Source organism: Microtus oregoni, unplaced genomic scaffold, assembly GCF_018167655.1.
Source record: "Microtus oregoni isolate MIOR12 unplaced genomic scaffold, Mior012 000016F_ref0000370, whole genome shotgun sequence".
NCBI classification, from domain to species: domain Eukaryota; kingdom Metazoa; phylum Chordata; class Mammalia; order Rodentia; family Cricetidae; genus Microtus; species Microtus oregoni.
In genome coordinates, this window is record NW_024543075.1 from 42,616,976 (window position 1) to 42,639,490 (window position 22,515).

Sequence of the window (22,515 nt, forward strand, 5' to 3'; positions counted from 1 at the left end):
AGTAAGTAAAAGACTTGTATGACAAAAACTTTAGGTCTCTGCAGAAAGAAATTGAAGAAGTTATCTGAAAATGGAAAGACCTCTCATATTCTTTAATCAGTAGTATTAACAGTGAAAATGGACATCCTACCAAAAGCATTCTACAGATTCAAATCAATTCCCTTTAAAATTCCAATACAATTCTTCACAAACCTTGAAAGTGCTAATTTTAATTTCATAAGTAGAAACAAAAAAAACACAGCATAACTAAAACAATATTGAACTGCTAGTGTTATCATCAGTTCTGATTCCAAACTGTACTACAGAGCTATAGTAATAATAATCATCATGATATTGGCATAAAAACAGACATACTGATCAATAGATTCAAATTTAGGGCCTAGACATAATTCCACATACCCATAGACACCTGATCTTCAATAAAGAAGCCATAAATACACACTGAAAAAGAATAAGCATGTTCAACAAATAGTTCTGTTCAAACTAGATGTCTGCATGCAGAAGAAACCAAATAGATGCATATTTATCACCATATATAAAAATCAAATCAAAATGGATAAAAGGTCTCAATAAAGAAAACAGACACACTGAAAAAGACAGAAGAGGATTTGGGAAAAGGTCTTGAATGCTTTGGCTAACAAAAATATTTTCTGGAAAGAACATCAATAGTATAGGCACTAAGGTCAAAATTTAATAAATGTCATTTCAGGAAGCTGAAAAACTCATAAAAGGCAAAGGACAGCATTAGTTAGATAAAGCAGCAACTTACAGAATTGAAAACATTTTTACTAATTCCAGATCTGATAGAGGTATAATAACCAAAATATATAAAGAACTCAAGAAACTAGATATTAAAACCAAATAATTAAATTAAAAAAAAATAGGATACATATTTAAACAGAATTCTCAGTGGAGGAATCTTATATGTCTGAGAAACAGTCAAAGAAATTCTCAACATCTTTAGCCATTAGGGAAATTCAAATCAAAACTACTTTGAGATTCCATCTTAGACCTGTCAGAAAGGCTATGATCAATCACACAAATGACAGCTCCTGTGGCAAGGAGAAGAAGCAAGGAGAATAGTCTTTTCTTTACTGTTTGGAGTGCAAATGTCTGCAGCTACTGTGAAACTCAATATGGTGGCTCCTTAGAGAACCTGTAATCAATCTACCTACCCAGCTCTACCTCTCTTGGGTGTATCTTTAAAGGACATACCATCCTGCCACAAGGATACTTTCTTCATTTTGATTACTGTGACTACTCATAATACCCAGAATTTGGAAAAACTTAAATGTCCCTCATAAGGAAGGAGAATGGATAAGCAAAATGTGGTACATTTATGCAATGCAATATTACATAAATGTTAAAAAAATGACATTGTGAAATTTGCGAGCCAATGACTGGAACTAGAAAAAAATATCCTGAGTGAGGTAACCAAGATCAATGTAGAATATGTGGTTCATATTAACTTAAAAGTGGATAATAGCCATTAAGTAAATGATAATGAAGATATAAACTTAATTACCGAGAATCAAGGAACTTAGGCAAAGAGAAAGGCTCTAGCTGAGAAGCATCTATATATCAGCAAAGACGAAATATAATAAAATTTGCAGGTGGACTGGGGGTGGGTGGGGATGGATGCAGGAGGAATCAGGTGGGAAGGAGGTGAGATGGAGGGAGAGAGAAAGTTAAGAGATGGTGGCTGGAATTGGGATGTATTTGGTAGCCATATGGAATCCTAGTGCTGTGGAAATATTCTGGAATCTCTGAAGGTTATTCTAGTGAGGACTCCAAGTAATGGGGTTATGGAGTCTGAACTAATCATCTCCTATAACCTGTCAAGGCTCCCACTGTTGGGACTGGGTTGTATTCTGTTGAATTATTGGTTGATGTGGCCCTTTGGAGATTCCCAAACAACAAGACACTGATGTTAGGACAGAAGATTTTTCACCTCAAATTGAAAACAGGGACCCATTACCCTGGGCAATATCCACATAGCTCGTTGAACATATAGAAATCGGGTGATGCCTGCATGAAACCTTTTCCTCATGTTCTAGTTGCTTTGGTGCAGGAAGGTAGTATGTGGCTACAGAAATAGATATGTGGGCACAAACCCAGGCACAAAATCTTTGGGCTACAATCTATTCTGCTAGAAAGATATTCGGAGGCAATAGAACTTGGGGGAGTAGTCAACCAATGGATGATTTAACTTGAGGCCCACTTCAGAAGTAGGAGCACATACCTCATCCTGCTAGGATGGCTCAGAACCAGAAACAAGATAGCCCAGAGACATAGGGTATATAGGGAACAACCAAACACAACTGGCCTTAATAAAACAAAACAAATAAATAAATAAAGTCAATGGAATGGGTCTCAATAATATTCTGCTATACTCATAGATCAGTACCATGTCCAGTCATCATCAGAGAAGCTTCCTCCAGCAACAGATGAGAGAGGATACCCAGACCCATAGTCTGATATGCTGGGTGCCTAAATTTGAGGTATGCATTAGTTCTTTATCCTTGGAGCTCAGGGAATGATTCCCTTGTCAAAGGGTAACAAGCCTTGTAAAGGACAGAGTGGATAGAGGATACCAGAAGAATAAGGTCCACTGAATCAACCAAACAGGACTCATATGAACTCACAGAGACTGAAGTAGCAAACAGGGGGCCTACATGGTTATGCACTAAATCCTCTGCATATACTTTGTCACTGTTAGCTTTGTGCTTTTGTGGGACTCCTAATTTTTTTATTTTATTTTATTTTAAAAATTTCCTTTTCCTCCCCGCCTCCCTTTTCCTTCCCCCTTCCCCCACTCCCCACGTCCCACTCCCCTCCCCTACTCTCTCCAGTCCAAAGAGCACTCAGGGTTCCTCCCCTGTGGGAAGGCTAAGCCCCCCCCCCTCCATCCAGGTCTAGGAAGGTGAGCATCCAAATGAGCTCCCCAAGGCCAGCAGGACTTCTAATTTTAGGGGAACTTATATCTTGGAATCTTTTCTCCCTGTTAGATTGCCTTCTTGGTGTAAGGGCTTTTCCCCATATTACTGTACGTTGTGTTGTTGTGTTTGCTTGTTTTCTCTTGGATATCTGCTATTTTTTATGGGTGACAGAATGGGAATGGATTCAGGGGAGAAGGGAAATTAGGAAAGTTGTCGTTCAAATTTATTGTATGGGAGAAGAATCTCTCTTTTTTCATAAATTTATTTGTTTCACATCCTGACTGCAGATACCCATCCTTCCTTTCCTCCCAGTTCCCCCCCCCGCCCCCAAACCCCTGTCTGCATTACCCCAATCCACTCCTCCTCTGTTTCTGTGTAGGAAAGGACAGGTTTCCCATGAGTATCAATAAAACATGGCATATCAAGTTGCAGTAAGACTAAGCATCACCTCATATATTAAGACTGGTCAAGGTGACACAGTATGAGGACTAGGATCCTAAAAGTCCATAAAAGAGTCAGAGATAGCCCCTGTTCACACTGTTATGAGTCCCAGAGGAGGGCCAAGCTACACAATTGTAACATAAATGCAGAGAGACTAAATCAGTCCTATTCAGGCTCCATAGCTGTTTGTTCAGTCTCTGTGAGCTCCTAATTGCCCAGGCAGACTAGTTGATTCTGTGAGGTTTTTTTTTTTTTTTTTTTTTTTTTTTTTTTTTGTGGTGTCTCTGAGCACTCCGGCTCCTGTATTTCTTTTTCTCCATCTTTCAAAGATTCAATCAGTATAGCTAATGGTTAAAATAAGACTAATAATTAGAGATTGACATAGAACAACTGAGCATTTAGCTTAGAAATTCTTTGCCAGCATGTCATAAACATGAATTTTTCAGAGTACAAATCACACATAATAAGTCTGTTTTAAATCATAAATGCATCTTGCAATCAAGTCAGAGGAACTTAGAAGAAAAAGGCTGTGCCATTTACTCATCTCAACAAAACAAAACTTCCAAAATAAGAATTGTTGGGGGAAAGTTACATCCATAACAACTATGATTAAGCATTTTTTAAAAATGAAGTTTTCCTGTTGAATACATGCAAACCTCACTCATTTCCTGAAAACTTGATATCAGCATGATAAATAAAAGTGTTTAAAATAAGAAGGAATGCATGAAGGTGAAGAAAATACTTGTGGATCATTAAGTTTCTACAGATAGAAAGCAAACTAATCAAACTATGCTTACTATATAACTAGTATCAAAGTTAGGAAAGGAGAAGCAAGACAAGAACAGAGGAGAGAGTTCAGGGACAGAGACAGAGTCCTTCCTGCTGGGTGGGATGCAGGAGAGTTCAGAGATTTCCTGGCAACATTTCAAAATTTCCTTGGACCAATGATTTGTTTGTGACTTTTCTTGTCCCTTCTTTGAGCAAGGAGGCCATACATTTGACCTTACACCTTCTCTGTCATTGTATGTATGAATATTGATAGCAGTCAACCTATTCAACTAGTTAAATAGTTCTACACACAGTGGGGAGTCATGAGTGGTTGAAGGCAGTTCCCCTCATCGATTTGTAGATCATAGGTGATGAGTTACAGGATTTCTGAACTGATGAGAAGTTAGTGAGACTGAAGAACTTTGGGTAGATGGAAATAGGGTGTGGTTTTCAGCATTTCTGTTAATGTTTTGAAATGATTTTTAAGATATTATGAATAATAGTATTTTACATGAGCTTCTGTAGACCATTGGTCAAGGACAAAGAATTTGGGTCTGAAAAAACCTGGGATAAAACCGGACTCGCTGAACATAGCAGACAATGAGGACTACTGAGAACTCAAGAACAATGGCAGTGGGTTTTTGATCCTACTGCACGTACTGGCTTTGTGGGAGCCTAGATAGTTTAGATGCTCACCTTACTAGACCTGGATGGAGGTGGGTGGTCCTTGGACTTCCCCCTGGGCAGGGAACCCTGATAGTTCTATGGGCTGACATGGGAGGGGAACTTGACTGGGGGAGGGGGAGGGAAATGGGAGGAGGTGGCGTGAAGAGACAGAAATCTTTAATAAATAAATAAACGGAAAAAAATAAAAATTCCTGCCTCCTCCCCCCCTCCCACTTCCCCCTCCCAATCTCCTCATCCCCCTTCCCCTCCCTCTCCAGTCCAAAGAGCAGTCAGGGTTCCCTGCCTTGTGGAAAGTCTAAGGACCTCCCTCCTCCATCCAGGTCTAGGATAGTGCACATTCAAACAAACTAGGCTCCCATAAAGCCAGTACATGCAGTAGGACCAAAACCCAGTGCCATTGTCCTTGGCTTCTCAGTCAGCCTTCATTGTCTGCCAAGTTCAGAGAGTCCGGTTTGATCCCATGCTTTTTCAGTCCCAGTCCAGCTGGCCTTAGTGAGGGTCAATTAGATCAGCCCCACCGTCTCAGTGGGTGTGTGCACCCCTCAGGGTCCTGACTTCCTTGCTCATGTTCTCCCTCCTACTGCTCCTCATTTGGACGATGGGAGCTCAGTCCATTGCTCCATTGTGGGTCTCTGTCTCTATCTCCATCCTTCGCTAGATGAAGGTTCTATGGTGATATGCAAGATATTCATCAGTATGGTTATAGGATCGGACCATTTCAGGCTCCCTCTCCTCAGCTGCCCAAGAAACTAGCTGAGGACATCTCCGTGGTCACCCAGGAACCTTTTTAGAGTCAAGTCTCTTGCCAACCCTAAAATGGATCCCTTAATTAATATATATACTTCCCTGCGCCCTTATCCACCTTCCTCCATCTCAATTATCCCATTCCCCCAAGTTCTCCCCATCCTCTCCTTCTCACTTTTCTCTCCCCGTCTTCCCGTACCCCATCCCATCCCTACCCCCAAGTTCCTAATTTTGCTGGCAATCTTATCTACTTCCAATATCGAGGAGGATAACTATATGTTTTTCTTTGGGTTCACCTTCTTATTTAGCTTCTCTTGGATCATGAATTATAGGCTCAATGCCCTTTATTTATGGCTAGAAACCACTTATGAGTGAGTACATACCATGTTCATCTTTTTGGGTCTGGGTTACCTCACTCAGGATAGTGTTTTCTATTTCCATCCATTTGCATGCAAAATTCAAGATGTCATTTTTTTTTACTACTGAGTAGTACTCTAATATGTATATATTCCACACTTTCTTTATCCATTCTTCCATTGAAGGACCTCTAGGTTGTTTCCAGGTTCTGGTTATTACATATAATGCTGCTATGAACGTAGTTGAACAAATGCTTTTGTAGTATGATAGGGCATCTCTTAAGTATATTCCCAAGAGTGATATTGCTGGATCCTGGGGTAGGTTGATCCTGAATTTCCTGAGAAACCACCACACTGATTTCCAAAGTGGTTGCACAAGTTTGCATTCCCACCAGCAATGGATGAGTGTTCCCCTTACTCCACATCCTCTCCAGCAAAGGCTATCATTGGTGTTTTTGATGTTAGCCATTCTGACAGGTGTAAGATGTTATCTCAAAGTTGTTTTGATTTGCATTTCCCTGATTGCTAAGGAGGTTGAGGATGACCTTAAGTGTCTTTTGGCCCTTTGAACTTCTGTTGAGAATTCTCTGTTCAGTTCAGTGCCCCATTTTTTAATTGTGTTAATTAGCATTTTAAAGGCTAGTTTGTTGAGTTCTTTATATATTTTAGAGGTCAGACCTTTTTCTGTTGTGAGGTTGGTGAAGATCTTCTCTTATTCAGTAGGATGCCTTTTTGTCTTAATGACAGTGTCCTTTGCTTTACAGAAGCTTCTCAGTTTCAGGAGGTCTGATTTATTCTATGTTGCCCTTAATGTTTATGCTGCTGATGTTATACATAGGAAATAGTCTCCTGTGCCCATGTGTAACAGGCTGCTTCCCACTTTCTCTTCTATCAGGTTCAGTGCGCTCCAATTAATATTGAGGTCTTTAATCCATTTGGACTTGAGCTTTGCACATGGTGATGGATATGGATCTATTTTCATTCTTCTACAGGTTGACATCCAGTTATGCCAGCACCATTTGCTGAAAATGTTTTCTTTCTTTCATTGTATACTTTTAGCTCCTTTATCGAAAATCAAGTGTTCATAGGTTTGTGGGTTAATATCAGGATCTTCTACTCGATTCCATTGGTCAACTTCTCTGTTTTTATGCCAATACCAAGCTGTTTTCAATCCTAGGAATTCTGATGGAAGTCAGAGACCTCTGCAGGTCCAACACCAAGCCAGGGACCTTTGCAGGAGCAGATCCAGACCAGCATTTACAAAAACAGGTCAAAGCTGACAACCTAGGCAAGAGCAGGCCTGAGAGAGCAAACTCCAAGGGAGTGGTGCAAAGCCTCGGAGCACTGAGTGACCTCCAGGAATACAGAGTGACTAAAGGGGTAACTAGAATTGTGGCATTAACTGTACCACAAGGAACAACCATCTGAGTCTTGGATTCACTGGCACTTAGAAGATTAATCAGCAGAATCACCAACAGCCCCAAACACACCTATTAGAGGAATAGATGAGAAGAAAAGGTAAGAACAAACACAATACTATAAATAGCAACATGAATCCAGTAAAACCTAAAGACCCTACAACAACAACAAAGAATTGAACAACAAAATATAGATGAAGCACAAGAAAATTACCTAAAAAATGACTTCAGGAGAATGTTTGAAACACTTAAAGAGAAATTGAGAAATTCCCTCAAAGAAATGGAGAAAAAGACAAAAAATAAATAAAAGGTATCAACAAATCTCTTTAAATAAAACCAAGAAAAAACAATCAAACATATGAAAGAAACTATTTAAGACTTGAAACCTGAAATAGAGACAATGAAAACAAAGGCCGTATGAATAATAGAAACAGAAATCATGAGAAAATGAACAGAAACCACAAATGCAAGCATGAACAGCAGAATATAACAGATGGAAGAGAGAATCTCAAGCACTGAAGATACAATAGAGGAAATAGACTCATCAGTCAAAGAAAACATTAAATCTAACAAAATCTTAACCCAAAATATCCAGGAAATATGGCATACCATGAAAAAGCCAAACATAAGAATAATAGGTATAGAAGAAGGAAAAAACGTTAAACTCAAAAGCACAGAAAATATGTTTAACAAAATCATAGAATAAACTTTCCCAACCTAAAGAAAGACATGCCTATGAAGATATAAGAAGCATACAGAACACCAAATAGACTGGATCCAAAAAAGAAGTCCCCTTGCTACATAATAATCAAAACACTAAACATACAGAGTAAAGAAAGAATATTAAGAGCTTCAAAGGAAAAGGGCCAAGTAATGTATAAAGGCAGACCTATCAGAATTACACCTGACTTTTCATTGGAGACAATGAAAGCCAGAAGGTCATGGTCAAGTATTATGCAGACATTAAGAGACCATGGATGCCATCCCAGACTATGACTTTCAATCACCATAGAAAAACAAAACAAAAGATTCCATGACAAACCAGATTTAAAATACCTAGCCACAAACCCATCCCTACACAAAATACTAGAAGGAAAACTCCAACATAAAGTAGTTGACTACATCAACAAAAACACAGACAATTGATGGTCTCATAGCAGCAAATCCCAAAGAAGGGGAAACACACACAAATTAACATCACCAACAATGAAAACTAAACTAACAAGAGGTAGCAATCACTGGTCATTGATATCCCTTAATATAAATGGACTCAACTTACCTATAAAAAGGCACAGGCTAACAGATTGGATATAAAAACAGAATCCATCCTCTTCTGCCTCAACCTCAAAGACAGATATTATATCAGAGGTTGGGATAAAATATTCCAATCAAATCGATCTAAGAAACAAGCAGGTGTAGCTATCCTAATACCTAACAAAATAGACTTCAAACTAAAATCAATCAAAAGAGACAAAGAAGGATATTTCATATTGGCCACAGAAAAAATCAAAGAGGAAAATCTCACTACTGAATATCTATGCCCCAAATACAAGGGTACTCTCTTATGTAAAAGAAATACTTATAAAGCTTAAATCATACAGTAGACCTCACACACTACTAGTGGGAGACTTCAACACTCCCCTCTCACCAATAGACATGTCAGTCAGACAAAATATGAACAGAGAAATAAGGGAACTAACAGATGTTATGACTCAAAAGGACTTAACACACATCTATAGAATATTCCATCCAACCATAAAAGAATATATCTTCTTCTTAACACCTCATGGAACCTTCTCAAAAAATTGACCACATACCCAGTAACAAAACAAACCTCAACAAATACAAAAAAAATGGAATAACCCCATGTATCTTATCAGATTACAATGGCTTAAAACAAGAATCATCAGCAATACTAATTCCAGAAAGCCCACAAACACATGGAAATTAAACAATGCTCACCTGAATCATCAATTGGTAAAGGAAGAAATACAGGGAGAAATTAAAGACTTCCTATAATTCAATGAAAATTACCACACAACATACCCAAATTTATGGGACACAATGAAAGCAATGCTAAGAGAAAAGTTCATAGCACTAAATGCCTACATAAAGAAGCTGGAAAAATCCCACACTGGTGAATTAAAACTCCAGAACAAAAAGAAGCAAACTTACCAGAAAGAACTAGATGGCAGGAAATAATCAAATTGAGAGCTAAAATTAACAAAATAGAAACAAACAAAACAATACAAAGAATCAATGAGACAAAGAGATGGTTCTTTGAGAAAATCAACAAAATAGACAAAAATTTATTCAAACTAACCAAAAGGTAGAGAGAGAATATCCAAATTAACAAAATCAGAAATGAAAATGGGGACATAACAACAGACATGGAGGAAATATAAAGAATCATCTGGTCATATTTCAAAAATCTGTCCTCCACAAAATTGGAAAACTTAAAGGAAATGGGACAACTTTCTGGATAAATATCTTTTTACCGAAATTAAATTAAGACCAGATAAGCAAATTAAACTGCTAAAGAAATAGTAATAGTCATCAAAAGTCTCCATGTTGTAGGAGGAGCAGCGGGCTGTGTCCTGCCACCTGGCTAGCTTAACCCCCAAAGTATCCACACAGAAATTGTATTAATTAAATTACAGCCTGGCCCATTAGCTCTAGACACTTACTGGCTAACTCTCACATCTTGATTAACCCATTTCTATTAAATCTGTGTATCACCATGTGACTGTGGCTTAGTGGCAAGACTAACCTATTTCTGTCTCAGGCCGGAGATTCATGGCATCTACCACACTTCCCTTCTTACCAGCATTCTGTTCTGTCTACTCTGCCCACCTAAGGGCTGCCCTATCAAAAGGCCAAGGCAGTCTCTTTATTCAACCAATGGAAGCAACACAAAACAGAAGAACCTTTTATACCATATCCCAACTAATAAAAGTCCAGGACAAGATGGTTTCAGCTCAGAATTCTTCAAGATTTTCAAAGAAGAACTAACATCAATACTCCTCAAATTATTCCACACAATAGAAACAGAAGGAACATTGCCAATACCTAACTCTTTTTGTGAGGTTACAATTATCCTGATCCCCAAACACAGAAAGATATGAAAGAGAATTACAGACCAATTTCACTCATGAACATTGATACAAAAATACTAAATAATATACTGGCAAATCAAATCCAAGAACACATCAGAACCATCATCCACCATGACCAAGTTGGCTTCATCCCAGAGATGCAGGATGGTTCAACATACTAAAATCTGTCAACGTACTCTACCATATAAACAAACGGAAAAATAAAAACTGTATGATCATCTCATTAGATGCAGAAAAACTTTGGACAAAATACAATATCCCTTCATAATAAAGGTCTCGGAGAGAGAAACATAACTAAGCATAATAAAAGTAATATACAGCAAGTCAACAGCCAACATCAAACTAAAAGGAGAGAAACTTACTGCAATCCCACTGAAATCAGGAACGAGACAAGGTTGTTCACTCTTTTTATATCTAATCAATATAGTTCTTGAGGTCTTAGCTAGAACAATAAGACACAAAAAATATTTCAAGGGGATACAAATCAGAAAAGAAGAAGTCAAACTCTCACTATTTGCTAATGATATGGTAGTTTACACAAGTAACCCCAAAAATTCTACCAAGAAAGTTTACAACTCAAAAACACTTTCAGTAATGTAGCAAGACACAAGATTAACTCAAAAAAATCAATAGCCCTTCTGTTCACAAATGATAAAAGGGCTAAGAATGAAATCAGAGAAACCTCACCATTCACAATAGTTGTAAATAGCATAAAATATCTCATAGAAACTCTAACTAAATGAATGGAAGACTTGTATGACAAGAACTTGAAATCTTTGAAGAAAGACACTGAAGAAGTTGCCAGAAAGTGGAAAGATCTCCCATGATCTTGGGTAGTTTGAACTACCAGAGCAATGTTACCAAATCAATCTACAGTTTCAATGCAGTCCCCATCAAGATACCCACAAAATTCTTTACAGACCTTGAAAGAACTTTACTCAATGTCGTATGGAAAAGCAAAAACCCAGGATAGCCAAAACAATTCTGTAAAATAAAAGAACTTCTGGAGGCATCACAATCCCTGACTTCAAATTCTACTACAGAGCTACAGTATTGAAGACAGCCTGATATTGGCATAAAAACATACAGGAGGACCAATGGAACTGAATCAAGGCCTCAGATATTAATCCACACACCTTCAAAGACATGTTTTTGACAAAGAAGCAAAAAATATCAAATGGAAAAAAGAAAGCATATTTAACAAGAGGTGGATATGTATAACTGGATATTAACATGTAGAAGAATGAAAATAGACCCGTATCTATCACCATGCACAAAACTCAGGTCCACGTGGATCAAAGACCTCAACATAAAGCCAAGCCACAATGAACCTTATAGAAGAGAAAGTGGGAAGTACACTTGAACGCATTGACACAGGGATACCACTTTCTAAATATAACCCCAATAGCACAGACACTGAGAGAAACAATTAATAAATGGGACCGCCTGAAACTGAAAAGCTTCTGTAAGGCAAAGCACATGGTCAATAAGACAAAACAACAGCTTCCATAATGGGAAAAGTTCTTCACTAACCCCACATCAGCTACAGGTCTGATCTCCAAAATATACAAAGAACTCGAAAAATTGGTCATCAAAACAACACATAATCCAATAAAAAAATGGAGTACAGACCTAAACAGAGAACTCTCAATAGAGGAATCTAAAATGGCCGAAAGACACTCAAGGAAATGTTCAACATCCTTAGTCATCAGGGAAATGCAAATCAAAACAACTCTGAGATTCCATTTTAATTCTGTAAGAATAGCCAAAATCTAAAACACTGATGAAACTTATGCTGGAGAGGTTGTGGGGTAAAGGGAACACTTCTGCATTGCTGGTGGGAATGCAAACTGGTATAGCCCCTATGCATATCAGCATGACCATTTATCAGAAAAGTTGGAAACAACCTTCCTCAAGACCCAATAATACCACTTTTGGGTATACATCCAAAGGATGTTCAATCGTGCCACAAAAACATGTGCTCAACTATGTTCATAGCAGCATTGTTTGTCATAGCCAGAACCTGGAAATATCCTAAATGCCCCTTTAAGAATGCATAGGAAGATGTGGTACATTTACTCAATGGAGTTCTACACAGCAGAAAAACTAATGACATCTTGAAATTTGCAGGCAAATGGATGGATCTAGAAAATATCATTTTGAGTGAAGTAACCCAGTTCCCAAAAGACAAATATCATATGTACTCACTCATAAGTGGCTTTTAGACATAAAACAAAGAAAACCAGCCTACAATTCATAATCCCAAAGAACCTAGAAAATAATGAGTACCCTAAGAGAAATATACATGGATCTAATCAACATGGGAAGTAGAAAAAGACAAGATCTCGTGAGGAAATTGGGAGCATGTGGACCATGGAATAGGGTAAAAGGGGAGGAGAGAGGAAGGGAGGGGAGCAGAGAAAAAACGTATAGCTCAATAAAATCAATTAAAATTAAAAAAATTCATAAAATGCTCTTAGCCATACAAATGTAAGTCATATACTGATTTTTTAAGCAGCTTTACTAACAGTATTGAGGAAAGATGTAAAATAATCAACATATTCAGAAAAGTAGATAGATATTTTATTTTATGGAAGATTAATTGATCTACTTTCCATTTACCTTTTGATGTTTTTCAGAAAAGTGTTTAATTATTAGAAGCAAAATAATGTTAGCTTTCAAGGTGAATAATCTTAATATTAATAGGATTTATATAAACCTAATTTTAGTGGTATACCTCAAAGCAAATATTGCAGCACAAACAGAGTTGCATCGCTATGATGCAGACATTGAAAAGAGAACTCTTTGGGAAGAAAAGTACTTGGAAGAGGATAGTAAGGGGGCAGGAGAGGATTTGGGCCATGTAAATGTAGTCAGATTGTATTACATAATTGAATGTAAATATAATTATACTACTGTTTCCCATGCATAATGCATATATGCTAATGACATTTGTTTCAAAATACATGGAGATATATATTAAGAATAAAATTACAAGGAAAAAAATCACATTGTACTATCTGGATGTTGGATGTAGAGCTTTTGAAGGCATACTGAACTGTAGTATGCCAGTGTCTCGCTAAGCATGGAAAGGGTATTTATTTGTATTCAAGGCAGAAGCTGTGCAAGGAGAATTTCTTTTCTTTTCTGATAATGTTTTTGTTTATTTTTTCAGTTTCATATTGTATTCTCTACATTGTATTCCTATTCATCCCCCTAATAATCCCTCCTAATTCCTCTTCCACTCCATTTGTACCTCCATCTTCTTCTACCTTGTTGTATGTGTGTGTGTATGCACGTGTCTCACATGCATCTGCTTGAATGTGTGTGTGTGTTTGCAAGCCTGTGTAGATAATCACAGTGCAGTATGTTCATGATTTTAAAGGTATGGCATATTCAGAAAACAGAGTTTTGCAGATTTTTTATCCATCTTCTGGCCCCAAAATCTTTATGACCCTCTCCCTGGAATCAGCAAAGGTGATATTGATGTCAACTTTAGGGATAAAGGCATAGCAGCCACCCATTTGTAGAGCTTTGATGATTAAGTCTACTCATTAAACATTACCTTCTGCAGCTGGGCGGTGGTGATGCACGCCTTTAATCCCAGCACTAAAGAGTCAGAGGCAGAAGGATCTCTGTGAGTTTGAGGCCAGCCTGGTCTACAAGAGCAAGTTCCAGGACAGGTACCAAAGCTACAGAGAAACCCTGTCTTGAAAAAAACCAACCAACCAAATAAACAAACATTACCTTTTGCAAATGGAAAAAAAATATTAAAATGTATGTTATGAACTGTGTTTTTTACATAGAAGCTTTATGTGCTAAAATAAAGATTTTCATCAATAACAGCAAAATGAGAATCATATAAATTGAACAGAAATTATTTTTTATGTGACTAGCTTTATGTGCTAAGATTAATTTTATTAATGAATTTAAACTTATTCAACTATGTATGGAAACATTTTTCTCAATAAGATGAGTCATATTAACAAATAATGTATAATCCTTAACTATGTATATACATATTTCCATAAGTAACAGATTATTGAGTTAGTGAGGTATGCTCATATGAGCAAAAGATTAAAATGTTTAAATGTCTTAAGTGTAAAGAAGGCTCATGACATGGAGTGAGGTCATGTTACTACTAAAAGAAGAGAATCGCATGCAGACCATTGACAAATGTGAATTTTGATTGACAGATTCTCTGTAGCTTCTCACCTTCAGAAGCTCATTCCTATATGAAAACTTCTTTTCTTTAATTTTTATAACTTTTTACCAAACATACAACTGTTCAATACAGCATAATGTAATACTATTTATTTATTTGCTTATTGTTTTTCTGAGACAGAATCTCACTATGTTGTGCTGAATGGCCTGAAACTCATTATGTAGAACAGGATTGTCTCAAACTCATAAAATCCACCTGTCTCAGCCTCCCAGTGCTGGGATTAAAGATATGAAACAGCATACCCTGTGAAATTTCAAATCACATTAAAGTGGAAGTCCTCCAAATACAACATTGTATATCTTCCTTGGCAACACACATAAAAATCAAACTAAGAGGCATTTTGTATTTTATTGAAATAATTATGAATACCCTAAGAGTTTGGTTTTGATGAAAGAAGTGTTCACATTTCATAGGGGACATTAAATAGAAAGTTTCTGCATATTTATAGAATTATATGGGAATTGGGCATTGAAATTATAAGAGTGTACACATATATTTCAAATACATATATATATATATATATTATTGGTTAAAAAATAACCAATTGCAGTTCAAGAAAGGAAAATATCAATTAACTGGTATGAACGGCATAGCCAAGTCAGTCAAATTCCAGCTGTGGTCTCAGCTGTGGAAAGAGCTACTCAATAAAAATAATTCTCAAAAGATCTTTCAACCCAGGGAGAAGCTATTCCCTAGGTTAATGCTAAAAATATCTGTGAGAAACACAGAGAAGTGTATGTATACCATACACTGTACTCATATCAGAAGGACATGGCTATTTCACAGAAGTTTTATGGATGTCACAATAAGAGTTGTTAAGAGAAGGGTTAAAACATTACCTTTCTTACTGACTCAGACAAGCTATGAACCCACAAGGTAAATCAGAATATATCAATGGCTAAAATTATAGATTCTTAGAGTAACATCTCTGAATCGGCAAACAAGATTTGTATATAATTAGGTATACAAGTTTATGCCCACATGAAACTGTGATAAGAAATGATAGTAAAGTAGTTGATACCTACTATTTTATTGAATGAAAAAGTTTTTGTTAAGGTTTAGGAAAAGGCTTATTAAACGAAAGCATTCGTATTCAAAATTGTATCTGATTATCATTTAATATTTATATTATACTACCAATTCCTAGGCTGATATGTGGCTTGCCTTCTATTTAAATGTCTCGTCAGTATTGCTCTAGGATAGGGTCATTTCAGGTTCCCCATCCTCAGCTGCCCAAGGAACTAACTGGAGACCTCGGCTTGGGCATCTGGGAGCCACTCTAGGTTCAAGTCTCTTGTCAACCCTAAGGTGGCTCCCTTAACTAAGAACCGTGCTTCCGTGCTCCCCCATCCAACCTTCCTTCATCCCAATCCTCCCCCTTCCCCAAGCTCCCCCCATTCTCCCCCTCTCCCCCCTCTCTCCCCATCTCCCCTTACCCCCATCTCACACCACCCCCAAGATCTCAATTTTCTCCCCGGCAATTTTGTCTACTTCCCATAGCCAAGAGGACAACTATATGCTTTTCCTTTGGTTCACCTTCTTACTTAGCTTCTTTGGGATCACCAATTGTAGACTCCGTGACCCTTGTTTATGGCTAGAAACCAATTATGAGTGAGTACATCCCATGTTCATCTTTTTGGGTCTGGGTTACCTCACTCAGGATAGTGTTCTCTATTTCCATCCATTTGCATGCAAAATTTGAGAAGTCATTGTTTTTTACCGCAGCATAGTACTCTAATGTGTAGATATTCCACACTTTCTTCATCCATTCTTCCATTGAAGGGCATCTAGGTTGTTTCCAGGTTCTGGCTATTACAAATAATACTGCTATGAACATAGTTGAACAAATGCTCTTGTCATATGATAGGGCATCTCTTGGGTATATTCCCAGGAGTGGTATTGCTGGGTCCAGGGGTAAGGTGATCCCGAATTTCCTGAGAAACCGAAACACCGATTTCCAAAGTGGTTGCACAAGATTGCATTCCCACCAGCAATGGATGAGGGTTCCCCTTCCTCCACAGCCTCTCCAGCAAAGGCTATCATTGGAGTTTTTTATTTTAGCCATTCTGACAGTTGTAAGATGATATCTCAAAGTTGTTTTGATTTGCATTTCCCTGATTGCTAAGGAGGTTGAGCATGACCTTAAGTGTCTTTTGGCCATTTGAACTTCCTCTGCTGAGAATTCTCTGTTCAGTTCAGTGCCCCATTTTTTAATTGGGTTAATTAGCATTATAAAGTCTAGTTTCCTGAGTTCTCTATATATTTTGGAGATCAGACCTTTGTCTGTTGCGGGGTTGGTGAAGATCTTCTCCCAGTCAGTAGGCTGCCTTTTTGTCTTGGTGACAGTATCTTGCATATCATCATAGAACCTTCATCTGGTGATGGATGGAGACAGAGACAGAGACCCACACTGGAGCACTGGACTGAGCTCCCAAGGTCCCGATGAGGAGCAGAAGGAGGGAGAACATGAGCAAAGAAGTCGGGACCACGAGGGGAGCACCCACCCACTGAGACAGTGGAGCTGATCTATTGGGAGCTCACCAAGGCCAGCTGAACTGTGACTGAAAAAACATGGGATAAAACTGGACTCTCTGAGCATGGCGAACAATGAGGGCTGATGAGAACCCAAGGACAATGTCACGGGGTTTTGAACGTACGTAATGTGCTGGCTTTGTGGGAGCCTAGCCAGTTTGGATGTTCACCTTCCTAGAAATGGACGGAGGGGGAAGGACCTAGGACTTACCACAAGGCAGGGAAATCTGACTGCTCTTTGGGCTGGAGAGGGAGGGGGAGAGGAGTGGGGGGAGGGGGAGAAGGGTGGGAGGAGGGGGAGAAGGGTGGGAGGAGGGGGAAGGAAATGGGAGGCTGGGAGGAGGAGGAAATTTGTTTTTTTTTTCTTTTCTCAATTAAAAAAATGTCTCATGTTTTCACTGTGGTTGCTATAAAACAATTCTAGAGAATGCAAATTTTCAATTTCAGGTGTTTGATAAAACCATGGACCTAATTATATTTTAAACACTAGCTATCCTAATTTTATTTATTTAATGTGGAGAGTGATGGCTGTATTTTAACACAGATTTCCTGTAGACTTTGTGTGAGGTTCCAGGATGGAAAATTGAGCCTGTGTGTACTAGAAATTATGGTAGGTTACTTTTCAAATAGAAAATTATCCATTATCCTCAACTTAGGTTTTCTCATAGTTGGAAAACCCTGCCAGTGTTAGGTGTTGAATAGTGATGAACCTTGTCACTTTTCTGTATTTTCTTTCTCTGAATGAAAATCAACAATGGTCTGGGTCTCTATCTGATTCTATGTCCTGATCCTTCAGAAGTAATATTAATTTAAGTATGAAAAATTTAACTTTTGCACTGCTCTTTAAATTTCATGTTTGTTCAATTATTGTCTTTAACAATTTGTATGAAAGACTAGTTAATCAAATTGCTCCTTTTGGTACTAGAAAAATTAGGCCAACAATAAAAATTTCACAGTCTTCCAATAGGAATTAAAATTTTTCCTGTTGGAAACGTGTGATGATTGGCAAATAAAATGACTTAAGGCTGAGACTAAGAATGTGACTTCAGTCCCCAGGGTCTAATGGGGCCCTGCAAGTTGTCTTCTCACCTTTGCATGCACTCTAGACCATGCATGTCTCACCTACCAACATGCAGGTACACACACACACACACACACACGTGCATGTGCACACACACATACATGCACAAAGGGGGGATAGTATAATTTATTTTTTAAAAAAGAATTAGAATCTGAAATAATTTGCAAACTACTGCTGTGTATGTTATACCAGGTGGTGGTTTAACAAGTGGAATGCTCTCTCCAGTCATTACTTAGGTGAAGAAAGGAAGAAAACCATGGGTCTTGTGGCTATTATCTAGCAAATCTAGGCATTTAGAACAGAAGTTCAGAACCCACAAAATAAATTAATTGATGGTAACAAACACCATCAATCAGAGAAAATAGGGAGGTCAGCTCTTTCTCATCCTCACAGTTTTCAAAGAACTATCCGAAAAGCATTCCATATGAAGATGGTCTCATTCATGGTTTTTATTCCATTCTCCTCATTAAACCAAAAAAACTAAAATTTCACTAGCTTCAAAGCATTTCAAGTATATATATATATATATATATATATACATATATATATTTGTGTGTATTTATGTGTATATATATATATTCTAAATAATCTATTTTTCATATATTAAATAAACTCTTCCACATCTCTCTTTTATAGAACTGAACACTACACATACTCAAGTCACTTTCTTCTTTCTCACTGGTGTGCCAGGCTTAGAAGATATCCAAATTTGGATCTCCATCCCCTTCAGCTTCATGTACCTCTTGGCTGTGTTAGGCAATGTGTTGGTCGTGGCAGTGGTGGTCTTGGACCACAGCCTCCACGAACCCATGTATCTCTTCCTGGCCATGTTGGCATTCAACGATGTTCTCCTCTGTACTGTCACAGTGCCCCAAATGCTGCTCATTTTCTGGCAGGGTCCCTTGGCAGTTGCCCTCCCTGCCTGCCTCACACAAATGTTTTTTTGTCCATGCTCTGTTCCTGTCTGAATCTGCAGTCTTACTGGCCATGGCTTTTGACCGCTATGTGGCTATCTGCTCACCACTGCATTATACAACCCTGCTTACAGGCCCTCTCCTTCTCAAGGTTGGGCTGGCCCTGGGAGCTCGGAGTGTGGCTGTTGTCACTCCTGGGGTTCTCCTTATTCTCCGCCTAGACTTCTGCCGGGGCACCATTATCCTCCACACGTACTGTGAGAACATGGGCATCGCCAAGTTGGCCTGCAACAACATTACCTTAAATAGCATTTACGGGCTCTCGGCGGCTCTCCTCACCACGGGGCTGGACTTTGTCTTCATTTCCTTGTCCTACTGGCTAATCTTGAAAACTGTCCTACAACTGCCATCCAGGGAAGCCAGGACAAAAGCCTTTGGCACCTGCGGAGCTCACATTTGTGTTATTTTGGTATTCTACACACTGGCCTTTTTCTCTTTCTTTACTCATCGCTTTGGACACCATGTGCCTAGCCACACCCTCATACTCCTGGCAAATCTGTATCTACTGATACCCCCAACCATGAACCCCATTGTTTATGGAATAAAGACCAAAGAGATAAGGATTCGAGTAGTAGGGCTTTGTTTCCGATCAGAATGATTCAAGTCTATGGAACAGCAAAGACCAGGGAATCCAAGACAAACCATAAGGCTTAAATAAAAATCCAAAAACAGTCTGTTTGGATGTAGCCATGGAGCATTTACCATTCAATAAAAACACTGAATAGAATTAAAAAGAGGAAGAACACAATGTTGTGTGGGTGAGAAGGTCGGGAGGATCTTGGAAGAGATGGGAGAGGGGAATCTATAACCAAAATACAATGTATGAAAGTTTAAATAAAAGCATACGCAAAATGTTTTAAAAGTAATTAAAACCATAATATATTATTCCCAAAATTATTGTGTTATAAATAGAAAGTTTACAGGAAGTATAAGTACCTTTGAAGACTGTATCAGCATATTACAGTAATGACGGGAAATCAGTGTACTAGAGAAAGTTAAATGTTTTTGTACTGTATGCATCTTTCTATGTCAGTTCTGCATAGACATAATAAAATGATACCTTTGTGAACTCAAAAATTACTAATTAACCCATCTCAGGAATAACAGAAATGAATGAATTCATAAATGCTCACCAGATAGGCAATTTAAGCAATCAAATAATAAAAGCTAATGAGCATATATAATAGGTTCCTGCCAGTGGCCCTGTCAGAGGAGTAACAGGCGGCAAATTGAAGGAGGAAACTCCCAGACAGGTGAATCTCAGATAGGCAAGTCCCCGAAACCACAGACTCTAGAATGTCTTTCGTTGCTGCTGTGCCTTTACATGTTTGCTGCTGCTATCTGTCTCTAGTATCTGGTGTGGTGTGAATGGGTACTGAGACATCTTCACTGCACGTAATGTAGTGTTTATCTCATGGAAACATCCTGTTCCACTGGCCATTCTTACCTGTGGATTATTATGAAGATGATTCCTTCCTAAGCTGTACTGTCTAATTGATAATAATAAAGTAAGTTTATACAAAGCATTGATGAATAAAGATATATACACAGCCAGGACCTATGAGTTTCACCTAAGGAACTGCATAGATTACAGCTCAAGTTAGTGATTAAGAAAAAGAGTTGAGTCCCAAGAGCCAGGTTGTCTTGAATTCCTTTAATCTTAATGCAGAAAGATCCAGTCACAGGTTGCAGTGTTCTTCGTTAGCTGAAACAAAGCCTTATAATAACTGCAGGTTAGATCAGATGTTTTGATAATAGGTATGAAAAAACCTAATAAGACAATCTAAAGTTTTAGAAAAGACACATAGCTGAGTGAGGAACTCTTTAAGGTTGGGGAACAAGAATGGAAGAATCCAATTACTGCTAACTGATGATACACTTTTATTGCTAGAATCAGTTGATGACCAAAAGTGAGATCAATTCTTTATACTCGATTCTGCCCTCAATCTCCTGATATAAAAACTACTTACAAGTAGGTGTGCATCTTAAAGTTTTAAAATAGAGCTGATTCTTCTTCATATATAAAAGATTAGGTTTGTGATTCCTTTAAGATTCCTAATAAGATTACCTTTCAAGATAAATAATAAAGTAACTGGTCCTTTTTTTGCAACTGCAAAATGCAACCTGCCAGTAAAAGAACTGACTGAGAAGAATGCCTTGCTTGCCTTCATCATTAATACCGTAACAATTTGCTTGGGTATGAATGTATGTGGTTTCTTGAGATAATTTATTTTTCATCAGTAATATATAAATGTTTATTCATGTAAGGGATTTAGAGAATATGTTGCTTTTTACATGTTCATTGTTATCTTTCACTTGAAAAACAGAATGTAACCACATTGTAATTTTTATATTACCTGAAAGATTTTTGCTGGGATATAAGCTACAAGGGAAAGGATAAAGAAAGAGTTAAAATGGGTTAGAAGAAAAACATCAGGAATGAGAGAGTTAGAAGGGAAGCATCAAGAATAGAGTTAGAACTTAAACATCGAGAATGAGAGAAGGAAATCACCAGGAAAATAGAGAATTGAGAACACAAAAGAAGAATAAAGAAGAATAAAGAAGTGGTCTGAAAGAATTCACTGAGCAAGTGTGCGAGATGTGTGAGTTACTTTTTTCCTTAACCCCCTCAGATAAAAATGGCTTAGCAAGCACCAATTCCTGAACCTCCTTTGAGCCCTGCCCTGCTGGGGGATGCTCCTCCAGGCACCAAAAAGCTCCCTACAAACCACCTAGGTAAAGGACCTATTCATAAAATACATTATTTTATTTTATTTTAAATTTTCATGTCTTACATTGAAGTACAATTATATCACTCTCCCCTCACCATGCCACAGTTTCATCCCTCAAAACCCTGCCATTCCCTTACAGTCTTAAACTCATAGCCTCTTTGACCCTTCAACTTTTTTTTTTTGGTACTTGCCAAACAATCTTGTGTTTATGTACAAATATATATACAACCAGTTAAATTCATTTTCTTGTTTGTGTATATGCATCCAAGGCTGAGCATTCTTCATTGAATAGTCGATAAGGAAGTTAGTCTCGCCTCCCTGAAGTCAATAGCCAATTTAGTTCATTTTAGCAATTAGAATAGAAATTTTATTGACACACAATAAGAAATACATGAAAACAAGTGCAAATTAAATAAATTCATTTTGTTTTTTTATTTTTTATTTTAAACAAAGCTTTATTTTAAAGACAAAACTTTACTTGATCTTTTTTTTGAAGTTACAT

The 22,515-nt window shown here is 37.8% G+C and overlaps 1 pseudogene; it reads left to right on the top strand.

The window, feature by feature from the left end:
• The window catches only part of LOC121457413, a 45,085-nt pseudogene extending 25,206 nt beyond the window's left edge, over positions 1-19,879 (top strand).
• The last annotated feature ends 2,636 nt before the right edge of the window (positions 19,880-22,515 follow it).